Consider the following 12,298-nt stretch of genomic DNA (forward strand, 5'->3'; position numbering starts at 1 on the left):
ACTTAGTTGTATTCCTCTGGTTAATTTTGCTTCCTTGCTTTCCTCTTGGCCTTACGACCTATCTATTTATACTATCTATAGGGCACGGACATTATAAGAACCTCTGAATGATAGAAACCAAAACACACACCATCTTCACAACATTCTTTGCCTTCTCTCAGAAAAATCACCGACATTCTGCCATTATACCATGGAGGCCTGGAGGAAGACAACCATGTGTTGCTTGATTCTTTTCTGCCTTATGGCTACATGTAGTAAGTATAATTATCCATAGTATCAGCATTTCGCCGAAGTTTCATGCTGTGCAATGACATATCAACATTGCTGGACACATTCATTCATATTACTTCTCCTAACCTTGTCTATTTATCGATAGGTGAGGTTTCATCTACCGAAAACATGTGCTATCACAACCATTGGAATAAATGCCATCCTGATCAAAATGGAATGTGTCGAGATAGTTGTGTGAAAGATGGATGGGATGATGGACAATGCCGGAACAGGTTTAAAAGACTAAAGGGTGCCAAGTGCGAATGTTACCCTAAGACTTGTGATCATTAGGGAGGCAACATGCGACTTTCTTCTACCAAGTTACTACTATTTATAAATTTACATCGGTTTTAACGATTGACGTCAAACATGTTGTAACACCAATCATGGTGAATACTATATCACCTTCTATTTATTTCTTTATTCCAGACCATTGTATTCAAATTATGATGTTACACAATTATACCTAATTACTGTTTGATGTATCCTTAAACTAAACAGATTTTTGAGTGCTTATTAGCAACATTTGATATTTCACTCGCATGCATCATCCTAGTAAGAAATCATATGTTTATTTACTAGGTTTGGTAATCAATGATAGGAGGCAAATCCAAGCATCCGCGTCCAATGGATTAACTAATTGGTTGCACCAGATTGTGCCACCTTGCATCTCTAGACATCTCTATCTTGCCAGTCGTATGAGGTGGTTATGTGGTCTGGCGTGAATGAATCGAAGTTGTAGTAGTATCATGTTGCTATGTGCTTTTCTAGAAATCTGTATCTTGCCAGTTGTAGTAGTATCAATAGTTGGGTTTCCCGGCTCCTGTGCTTGCCTCTAACGCTCACGACCCATTCGGCTAAGAGTGTAAAGGGAGAACCACTACGACTGCGCCGACATTTCAATTGTATCAGCGGCTCAGTGGAGAAAGGCGAAAACTAACTGTCCTTGTAAGCGTAAACTATTCGGCAATGGGAAGACAGTGTCAAACAATGGTTCGTTGCAGATCATCCACGTAAAACGAGGGGCTTTTCTTCAAATAGGCAGAAGTGAATAGCGGCTTAAACCCCGACCAGTTGCAGAACACTTCACACATCAGGGGCTATTCGCTAGTACCCACAGTTAAGATCTTAAAGACTAAGTGAAAGCTATGAAACCAAAATAGTCGGATTACTTCATTTCATATGTGTGGACCGCCTTTGGGAACCAAGACATCGGCTAAGGGTTGAAACTGCACATGAAACACCCTTTGTATCCTGTGCTTGCCTCTAAAGCCAATTCGGTCACACAAGAGTAAAAATATAAGGGCAAATAAATATATACGCTCGTACATTGGAACATAAAGCCACATTTATTACCAAACAAAAAGCATGTCTTTACATCGTGCTAACTTTGTCATTCTGAAGTATAATGTGTCCTTGGGACACCGCTCCTCAGTGATCTGAGCTCCCTCCATCACCCCAATCAAGTACTACTCCACGGTCTGATTCTTCCCTTCAGGGGGCCCGAGGCCATGAGCGTCACATCAATACGCCGATAGTTAGTCTCCATGCAAGCATACGCCCATTGGATGCCCTCCAGTGATTCACCTGAGGGCCAACCTCTCGCAGGTGGGCCTGTGGACCGAAGAAGATGCTATGCAGCGCTGCCGTGGGCCAGAGCTGGACGTAAAGATCTTGCAGTGCCGGCTTCACCATCCGAAAAAGCTCCATGAGTAGCTTCATTTGGTTATTGAGCAGCTCTGGGTACGATGGTGCCTGGAACAGATTCTAGAACGCCTTCTCCGTGGCATGGACCTCTTGAGCACCGAAGTAGCGGCCGACGTCTGAAGCGCTCCTCATGAGGTCCCTGAAAGCCTCTGCGGATCGCCATACTTGGGTGAGCTCAATGAACCCCTTGCGGCAAAAAATACACTGATGCAAAAAACGGCTTACCAACAACGATTTGCTTCACTTGCTGCAGCACTTTGCGGTCCGCCCGGGCCTGGGTCTGGACCTCAGCGTATGCCAGGCTCTTGAGCTCCGTGGTCACCTTCTTCTCATCTACCTGAAAGGCGTCGTGATCAACGTACATGCCTTTAAGGGTGTCCTTGACCTTGATGACCCGGGCCTGGTCGTTTCCCCGAGTTACCCTTTCTTCGGCTAGCTCCTTCTCGGCCCGAGCGGCTGCAGCCTTTGCTGCTCCGCCTCACGCCGAGCTCTACTTAGCTCAACCTTAAGAGCCTCAAGCTCTGTCACTACGGCTATCAAAACCAAAGGCTCAGGTATTAGCATTATATCATAAAACAATACGCAAAGTAAATTTGATAGCATGGTGCTTTTTTAGCCTATACCTTGACCCTGCTTATCGTAGTTTTGTCACGGCAATATGTCCTTGTGAAATGACTTAGTGGTGAGGCCATCGCACCTAGGTGGTAGCTTGAACGGGGTTGGTTGGAGTTGAGAGACACAAGTTTTACCCAGGTTCGGCCCCTCGTGATGTTGGAAAAAGCCTACATCCTGTTTAATTGATATTGATGATGGTGATGATCTTGATTACAATGGTGCTATTTTGCTACCTCTCATCTTGAGAGCATCTACTTTGATCTTGTCTAATACTTGTCTGTCTACCACCCTTTGGGGTGCGTTGCCCTTCCTTATATAAGTTGAAGGGGCGCCTTCATCTAGAGTCCTAGTAGGATTACAACTAGTCTCCTTTCTATTTCAAGCCGGAGTCTAGTTCGGGTCTTCTCCTGGCAAGGTTCGTCGGCCGGGTCGTGATCTTCCTGGCTGGGTTTACCCAGTCTGGGCCTTCTCCATGAGCCGGCCTCCAGCCTCTTCGTGAGCTGGCTTTCTACTTGGTTGCACACTGGGCCTTTAGTCCTTGTCGTCCAGGTCGACCCGTTAAGTCAGATGACTCATGGGCCGCCAAGTGATGGGCCGGGTTACACCTCCTGGCCAGGTGAAACCATGGGGAATATCCCCAACGTTAGCCCTAGTTTAATTTGGATTTATCCATGTTAAACTTATCCTGAAAAATAACACAAGAACAAATTTGATAGGTTATGCACCGGGTCGAGGGTTCTTCTGGACCAACGTATGTTCATCCTACAGTCCTTGTCATTTCCTTCTTTGAAGACACCCGACTGAGTCAATCTTTGTCAGGTCGTGCAAATTTTCCATGCATAGAAATTATTGAGTTACTCCATATCATGACATCATCTCAACCACCTTGATACATGTCCATGATCTCATAACTAATCTTTTTTTAGCAGATATGTCAAACTTTGTCAATGCAAAAATTCAAGCGCTTCATCAATGGAATTCCTCTTGGAAAGTCCGAGTCTCTTTGTTACATCACTGGGACGGCTTCAAAATCAACTATATGACGCTGGTTTCTTGTAGAAAAATATTGCGGGAAAAATAATCCATTTGAGTCGGCTTTCAATGCTCTGGTTCGACAAAATTATTGGACTTAAGATATCCTTATGATACTGAGCCGGCTTTGAATACGTCGGCTTGATAAAAAAATTGGACTTAAGATATCCGTCTGATAATCAGTCAGCTTGAGGATGTAGAGCTTGTCGAGTTGCGATCGTCGAAGTTGCCGAGTTACAGAGATTGATGATGCCGGGCCATGATTGTTCCTGACAATGGGTCATGATTGTTGCTAACAGTAGTTCATGTAATTTGTTGTCCTTGGTTTCTTCAGACCAAGTCCTTATAGGAAGGATCCTCCCAGGTTGGGTTTTCCCAGCCCGGGTCAATCTGAATTTTATTTCAACTCCAATATATGTATCAACTGTAACCCCAAGATCGAGTTAGCACCTTGTGATGACTTGGTGCTTGCTTTTGTAATTATAGCTTCAAATTGTTGAGTCGGTTTTCCGGGTCTTTCTATGAATAGCTTGGAGGAGATAAACTTTGCAAATTTCTCAACAAAAAATATGTTATATATGTAAGTTTCTTAGAATTTCGTCAAGTTTCTTAATAAGTTATTTTCACATATGTCAACAATTTTTAACTTGGTGTCTGAATTAAAATTGCTCAAATACCCTTGTAAAATTGCTAAACTCGTAACTAATTAAGTTCATTTTGGATCACAAAAATTTATATATGGTTTAGGAAAGTACAAATGTGTAGATTGCAACTAAACTCATAGCTAATTAACTTTATTTTCACATATACCATTGAGTTTCAGGTTAGCAGCTCCTATAATACAGTTTAGGGAAGAACCTTAATTATCCTCATTAAATGCCATGAGGTATTTTTGAGGGATCCTATCTAAATATTTCCCACCTCATTTAATATGACTAGATAGAGTAGTTTACTTCTGTTTCACCGCCTTGCCATGTTGCAGCATTTAATATTGTTGTGTAATTAAATGCCTTTCCGATTAGTGCTTTCCAAAGGAGTACACTGAGTGTTACATCTCAAGGCGTCTGTTGGGTTGTGATGCAACGAAGAAATTTATGGTTACATCAAATCACACAATTTATTAAAAGAATACATGTTTTATGAACATATTAAATCACACGGTTCACCTAGAATGTAACATGTGCAATACATAACTAGATTAAAGTGATTTTTTGAACTTTTGCATGTGCTATTGACAGTACAATGCACACGTTCCATCTGACATGTAACGTGTGTGATGACTAGTATCATCGCAAATGGTATATGGGAAGAAACAACAAGAGATAGTTATGCCATCACAAGCAATTTAATGAAATGAATTGGCAGTGATTGACTCCATATTCTCATATGATTCTTGGTTTAGAAATCACGTGGGATGGTTTTATGATTGCAAACATTTCCCTGTGGTCAGTTATGGACTCCCGTATAGCCAACCCACTCAATCACATGGTATCGGAAACATTATGAGGTGCCATGTTGTTAAGACTACAATGTCAATGCCATCTGAAGAAGTTAAAACATGGGTTTTTTTACCTGTTTTTGGAAAAATGAAAGATAAAGAATAACCTAACAGATTATTATGAGAGCACAATGATTCATGTTGTTGATGGGCACCTCACATATTGCCATGAGAGCATCAATTATCAATGTTAACTAAGATAGTGATCTTTCCTCGCTCAGGAAGCTTACCTTAATATGACTATAGATATGATGGCCTTGGGTTGCGAAGTGCCACCAAACAAAAAAATATGATAAATATGACCAAGTTTTTTGAGGTGTATATATACCAAGGGTATCAGAAATCAACCCCAAACGGGTGTGCATAAGAACCTAGGCAGGGTGTCCATTCACCAATGTCCTTCCTGACCTTGTTCCTTGGACTTTTGATTCCCTTCCTTTATTAAATTGAACCTCCTAATTTTCCAGACTTCCCCTGGAACTCCAAAAACCTATTTTCACTTAAAGCATAAGTATTGAAAACATGAACTAGCTCTACAAAATTGATTAATATGTTGGTCCAAATAAATTTGAATATTTTTGTAATTAATAGAATTATGGAATGAATAGAACAAAAAACATAGATAAATTAAGAAGATATCATTGGTTCCCTTTTGTAGCCAATGTGCTTTACCGTCAATCTTAGTTTGGATGCTATATAAATAGTAATGCACTTATCACCTGTCAATGTGCGGAATGATTCAGTTCAACAAGCTAAACTTAGATAGGTGATAGATATACTATTTATTTTAAGTTGTAAGACGTGTGCCAAGTTTAGTTCACTTAGTTGTATTCCTCTGGTTAATTTTGCTTCCTTGCTTTCCTCTTGGCCTTACGACCTAACTATTAATACTATCTATAGGGCACGGACATTATAAGAACCTCCGAATGATAGAAACCAAAACACACACCATCTTCACAACATTCTTTGCCTTCTCTCAGAAAAATCACCGACATTCTGCCATTATACCATGGAGGCCTGGAGGAAGACAACCATGTGTTGCTTGATTCTTTTCTGCCTTATGGCTACATGTAGTAAGTATAATTATCCATAGTATCAGCATTTCGCCGAAGTTTCATGCTGTGCAATGACATATCAACATTGCTGGACACATTCATTCATATTACTTCTCCTAACCTTGTCTATTTATCCATAGGTGAGGTTTCATCTACCGAAAACATGTGCTATCACAACCATTGGAATAAATGCCATCCTGATCAAAATGGAATGTGTCGAGATAGTTGTGTGAAAGATGGATGGGATGATGGACAATGCCGGAACAGGTTTAAAAGACTAAAGGGTGCCAAGTGCGAATGTTACCCTAAGACTTGTGATCATTAGGGAGGCAACATGCGACTTTCTTCTACCAAGTTACTACTATTTATAAATTTACATCGGTTTTAATGATTGACGTCAAACATGTTGTAACACCAATCATGGTGAATACTATATCACCTTCTATTTATTTCTTTATTCCAGACCATTGTATTCAAATTATGATGTTACACAATTATACCTAATTACTGTTTGATGTATCCTTAAACTAAACAAATTTTTGAGTGCTTATTAGCAACATTTGATATTTCACTCGCATGCATCATCCTAGTAAGAAATCATATGTTTATTTACTAGGTTTGGTAATCAATGTGAATAAATTAAATGAGCCTTGATGAAAATTTACGATATACCCTAAAAAGTGGGGTAAAGAATCACACATAAGTTCCATCTTTTGTTAGATCAAAGTGGGATGAGACCTCAAATGTATTACTAAGAACACCTCATAGTTGTATCCTTAATCTTAATGTACTGAGCATGCCCATGTTGCTTCAGGCAGCCCCATAAATGATGCTAGACATCACCTCGGGTGTCTTTCAAATTTATACTAGACATGCATCATATTAAATCTCATTGATTCCCAAAAGATTCAATCTAATATAGGTAAAATCATAGCATGAGCAAGATTCAACCCAACAAAAAGAAGCTCAAAATAAGAGGTGATACCTCATAGATGTCTAGGATCTTTGAATATATTGAGGTGACACCCTATATAGTGCATGAATAACTTTGAATACCATCCGTTGAATTACCTCCGTCCAATGAATGATAGGAGGCAAATCCAAGCATCCGCGTCCAATGGATTAACTAATTGGTAGCACCAGATTGTGCCACCTTGCATCTCTAAACATCTCTATCTTGCCAGTCGTATGAGGTGGTTATGTGGTCTGGCGTGAATGAATCGAAGTTGTAGTAGTATCATGTTGCTATGTGCTTTTCTAGAAATCTGTATCTTGCCAGTTGTAGTAGTATCAATAGTTGGGTTTCCCGGCTCCTGTGCTTGCCTCTAACGCTCACGACCCATTCGGCTAAGAGTGTAAAGGGAGAACCACTATGACTGCGCCGACATTTCAATTGTATCAGCGGCTCAGTGGAGAAAGGCGAAAACTAACTGTCCTTGTAAGCGTAAACTATTCGGCAATGGGAAGACAGTGTCCAACAAAGGTTCGTTGCAGATCATCCACGTAAAACGAGGGGCTTTTCTTCAAATAGGCAGAAGTGAATAGCGGCTTAAACCCCGACCAGTTGCAGAACACTTCACACATCAGGGGCTATTCGCTAGTACCCACAGTTAAGATCTTAAAGACTAAGTGAAAGCTTTGAAACCAAAATAGTCGGATTACTTCATTTCATATGCGTGGACCGCCTTTGGGAACCAAGACATCGGCTAAGGGTTGAAACTGCACATGAAACACCCTTTGTATCCTGTGCTTGCCTCTAAAGCCAATTCGGTCACACAAGAGTAAAAATATAAGGGCAAATAAATATATACGCTCGTACATTGGAACATAAAGCCACATTTATTACCAAACAAAAAGCATGTCTTTACATCATGCTAACTTTGTCATTCCGAAGTATAATGTGTCCTTGGGACACCGCTCCTCAGTGATCTGAGCTCCCTCCATCACCCCAATCAAGTACTACTCCACGGTCTGATTCTTCCCTTCAGGGGGCCCAAGGCCATGAGCGTCACATCAATACGCCGATAGTTAGTCGCCATGCAAGCATACGCCCATTGGATGCCCTCCAGTGATTCACCTGAGGGCCGACCTCTCGCAGGTGGGCCTGTGGACCGAAGAAGATGCTATGCAGCGCTGCCGCGGGCCAGAGCTGGACGTAAAGATCTTGCAGTGCCGGCTTCACCATCCGAAAAAGCTCCATGAGTAGCTTCATTTGGTTATTGAGCAGCTCTGGGTACGATGGTGCCTGGAACAGATTCTAGAACGCCTTCTCCGTGGCATGGACCTCTTGAGCACCGAAGTAGCGGCCGACGTCTGAAGCGCTCCTCATGAGGTCCCTGAAAGCCTCTGCGGATCGCCATACTTGGGTGAGCTCAATGAACCCCTTGCGGCAAAAAATACACTGATGCAAAAAACGGCTTACCAACAACGATTTGCTTCACTTGCTGCAGCACTTTGCGGTCCGCCCGGGCCTGGGTCTAGACCTCAGCGTATGCCAGGCTCTTGAGCTCCGTGGTCACCTTCTTCTCATCTACCTGAAAGGCATCGTGATCAACGTACATGCCTTTAAGGGTGTCCTTGACCTTGATGACCCGGGCCTGGTCATTTCCCCGAGTTACCCTTTCTTCGGCTAGCTCCTTCTCGGCCCGAGCGGCTGCAGCCTTTGCTGCTCCGCCTCACGCCGAGCTCTACTTAGCTCAACCTTAAGAGCCTCAAGCTCTGTCACTACGGCTATCAAAACCAAAGGCTCAGGTATTAGCATTATATCATAAAACAATACACAAAGTAAATTTGATAGCATGGTGCTTTTTTAGCCTATACCTTGAGCCTGCTTATCGTAGTTTTGTCACGGCAATATGTCCTTGTGAAATGACTTAGTGGTGAGGCCATCGCACCTAGGTGGTAGCTTGAACGGGGTTGGTTGGAGTTGAGAGACACAAGTTTTACCCAGGTTCGGCCCCTCGTGATGTTGGAAAAAGCCTACATCCTGCTTAATTGATATTGATGATGGTGATGATCTTGATTACAATGGTGCTATTTTGCTACCTCTCATCTCGAGAGCATCTACTTTGATCTTGTCTAATACTTGTTTGTCTACCACCCTTTGGGGTGCGTTGCCCTTCCTTATATAAGTTGAAGGGGCGCCTTCATGTAGAGTCCTAGTAGGATTACAACTAGTCTCCTTTCTATTTCAAGACGGAGTCTAGTTCGGGTCTTCTCCTGGCAAGGTTCGTCGGCCGGGTCGTGATCTTCCTGGCTGGGTTTACCCAGTCTGGGCCTTCTCCATGAGCCGGCCTCCAGCCTCTTCGTGACCTGGCTTTCTACTTGGTTGCACACTGGGCCTTTAGTCCTTGTCGTCCAGGTCGACCCGTTAAGTCAGGTGACTCATGGGCTGCCAAGTGATGGGCCGGGTTACACCTCCTGGCCAGGTCAAACCATGGGGAATATCCCCAAAGTTAGCCCTAGTTTAATTTGGATTTATCCATGTTAAACTTATCCTGAAAAATAACACAAGAACAAATTTGATAGGTTATGCACCGGGTCGAGGGTTCTTTTGGACCAACGTATGTTCATCCTACAGTCCTTGTCATTTCCTTCTTTGAAGACACCCGACCGAGTCAATCTTTTTCAGGTCGTGCAAATTTTCCACACATAGAAATTATTGAGTTACTCCATATCATGACATCATCTCAACCACCTTGATACATGTCCATGATCTCATAACTAATCTTTTTTTAGCAGATATGTCAAACTTTGTCAATGGGTCATGATTGTTGCTAACAGTAGTTCATGTAATTTGTTGTCCTTGGTTTCTTCAGACCAAGTCCTTATAGGAAGGATCCTCCCAGGTTGGGTTTTCCCAGCCCGGGTCAATCTGAATTTTATTTCAACTCCAACATATGTATCAACTGTAACCCCAAGCTCGAGTTAGCACCTTGTGATGACTTGGTGCTTGCTTTTGTAATTATAGCTTCAAATTGTTGAGTCGGTTTTCCGGGCCTTTCTATGAATAGCTTGGAGGAGATAAACTTTGCAAATTTCTCAACAAAGAATATGATACCCGGTGACGGTGTCCTGGACTAGGGGGTTCTCACCATGTCATCTCCTGATCTGTTAGATTGGGCCGAGGACCCCCATGGCCGTATACTCATGGGCCAGTTCGGACAACTGCCACATACAAGGAAGATTCCACAAGACTTGGCGATCAAGACAAGGACTCCTCCCCACCGGCGTATTCGGCTAGAACTCTTGTTATCCTAGGCCTCTGGTGCATTATATAAACCAAGGCCAGGCTAGTCGATAGATCATATACAAACAATCATACCATAGGCTAGTTTCTAGGGTTTAGCCTCCTTGATCTCGTGGTAGATCTACTCTTGTACTACCCATATCATCAATATTAATCAAGCAGGAGTAGGGTTTTACCTCCATCGAGAGGGCCCGAACCTGGGTAAAAACATCGTGTCCCTTGTCTCCTATTACCATCCGCCTAGACGCACAGTTCGGGACCCCCTACCCGAGATCCGCCGGTTTTGACACGACAACCGGTTTGCTCAAAACTGAGAACTTGAAGGTGTACCTCCCTTATATCCATATTACATGTAGCCCCCAAGTCTTAAGAGGGGAATGTAGTGACAGATTAAGACTTGGTTCAATATAAATGTTGTAACTTTGGAGAAATCTGGGTTGTTCATCTCAGTCACCAGTCATAAACTGAATGTTTTGCATTTTATAAACGAGCAAGAGAGATGAGGGAAAAAGCCACTCAACCGGGGCGATCAGCTCTATATTTATATCACGATTACATGGAGCCTTGGAAGCCAACGAACATACCTCCTCATATCAATCTACAAGTGAGTATAATTAGGAAGATACGGAGGTATGATATAGCTATACAAGGTATGTACTTTAACATCCCCCCGCAGTCAATGCATCGGATGGACGGACACATAGAATGTATGGAAAGTCCATGAATAGCTGGACGGTAGACTCTTTGTCATAATATCAGGAAACTGATGCGAAGATGCCACATGAAGAACCCGAATCAGACCGAGCGACACCTTTTCACGATGATGAACTGGGTTGCAAGCCATGTAGATAGCGCTGGCATTTTCACAAAAGACGAGAGTGGTGGTGTGGAGGGGGCGATGAAGCTCATGCAGAAGTTGACAAAGCCAAGAACATTCAGCCACAGCGTGAGCCACGACACGATAGTTGGCTTCGTCACTGGAGCGAGAGACTGTAGCCTTGCATTTGGGGACCAGGACAAAGGTTGTCACCGAGATATACCCAATAACCGGAAGTGGCCCAGCGAGTATCAGGCCAGCCAACCCAATCAGCAGCCGAGTACGCGATGAGACTACAAAAAAAATACACTTCCATGATGATACGTGTTTGTCACAATAGGTCAGGTTTTCTTTCATGCATGTACATCCATGACGATTTTATGACAGAATCAAGATAGTCATACAGTTGCTGTTGTAGAAATGTTTCATGACATTACCAAAATTATCATCATGGAAGTGTCCACTTCCATGATGATAAATAGCGCGTCATAGAAGTGCTTTCGTCAAGGGTGATCGACATGTGGCATCCACCGTAACGGGTCGCCGTTAAGCTATCGGGTTCCGTTTTGGATCCGATAAGCCCTTAATAGCCCCGACCAATGGGGATTTTCCATGTGTAAAATTCTCATTCGTTGGATAATGCACGTGTCAGCTCATCGTTGGGACAGATGTCATCCCTACAATGGACGGAAGACGCCTATGGTATGTCAACATGTGGCACAGCCCAACAGTGGCCCATTTAAGGTAAAAAGGCCGGCCCAGCTAAAGGCCCGCCATATTTTTTTCAGACACAAGTGGGCTGGCCCATTAACAGCCTGCCATGTTTTGGGTCAAATTTAGGCCCATATCAGATCAGGCCCATTCATAGCCTGTCGTGTTCGGGGTCAAATTATGACCCATATTGTATCAGGCCCGTTAATAGTCCACTGTTCTTTTGGTCCCATTCTAAGCCAACTTTGTATTTCAGCCTGTTAAATGCTCGTTTACTAGTTTGGCCCGATAATAGTTTCGGCCTATTAGCAGCCCGTGGTGCATCTCAGACGTTGTCGACCCGG

General features: G+C 42.9%; 1 long non-coding RNA gene across 1 annotated transcript; it reads left to right on the top strand.

Moving 5' to 3' along the window:
• Window positions 1-6,057: 6,057 nt before the first annotated feature.
• LOC123057437 (uncharacterized) lies at window positions 6,058-6,696 on the top strand. The gene is made up of 2 exons (XR_006426847.1): window positions 6,058-6,195; window positions 6,318-6,696. It is a non-coding gene; the product is annotated as an uncharacterized lncRNA (long non-coding RNA).
• The last annotated feature ends 5,602 nt before the right edge of the window (window positions 6,697-12,298 follow it).

This window comes from Triticum aestivum, chromosome 3A (assembly GCF_018294505.1).
Source record: "Triticum aestivum cultivar Chinese Spring chromosome 3A, IWGSC CS RefSeq v2.1, whole genome shotgun sequence".
NCBI lineage: Eukaryota > Viridiplantae > Streptophyta > Magnoliopsida > Poales > Poaceae > Triticum > Triticum aestivum.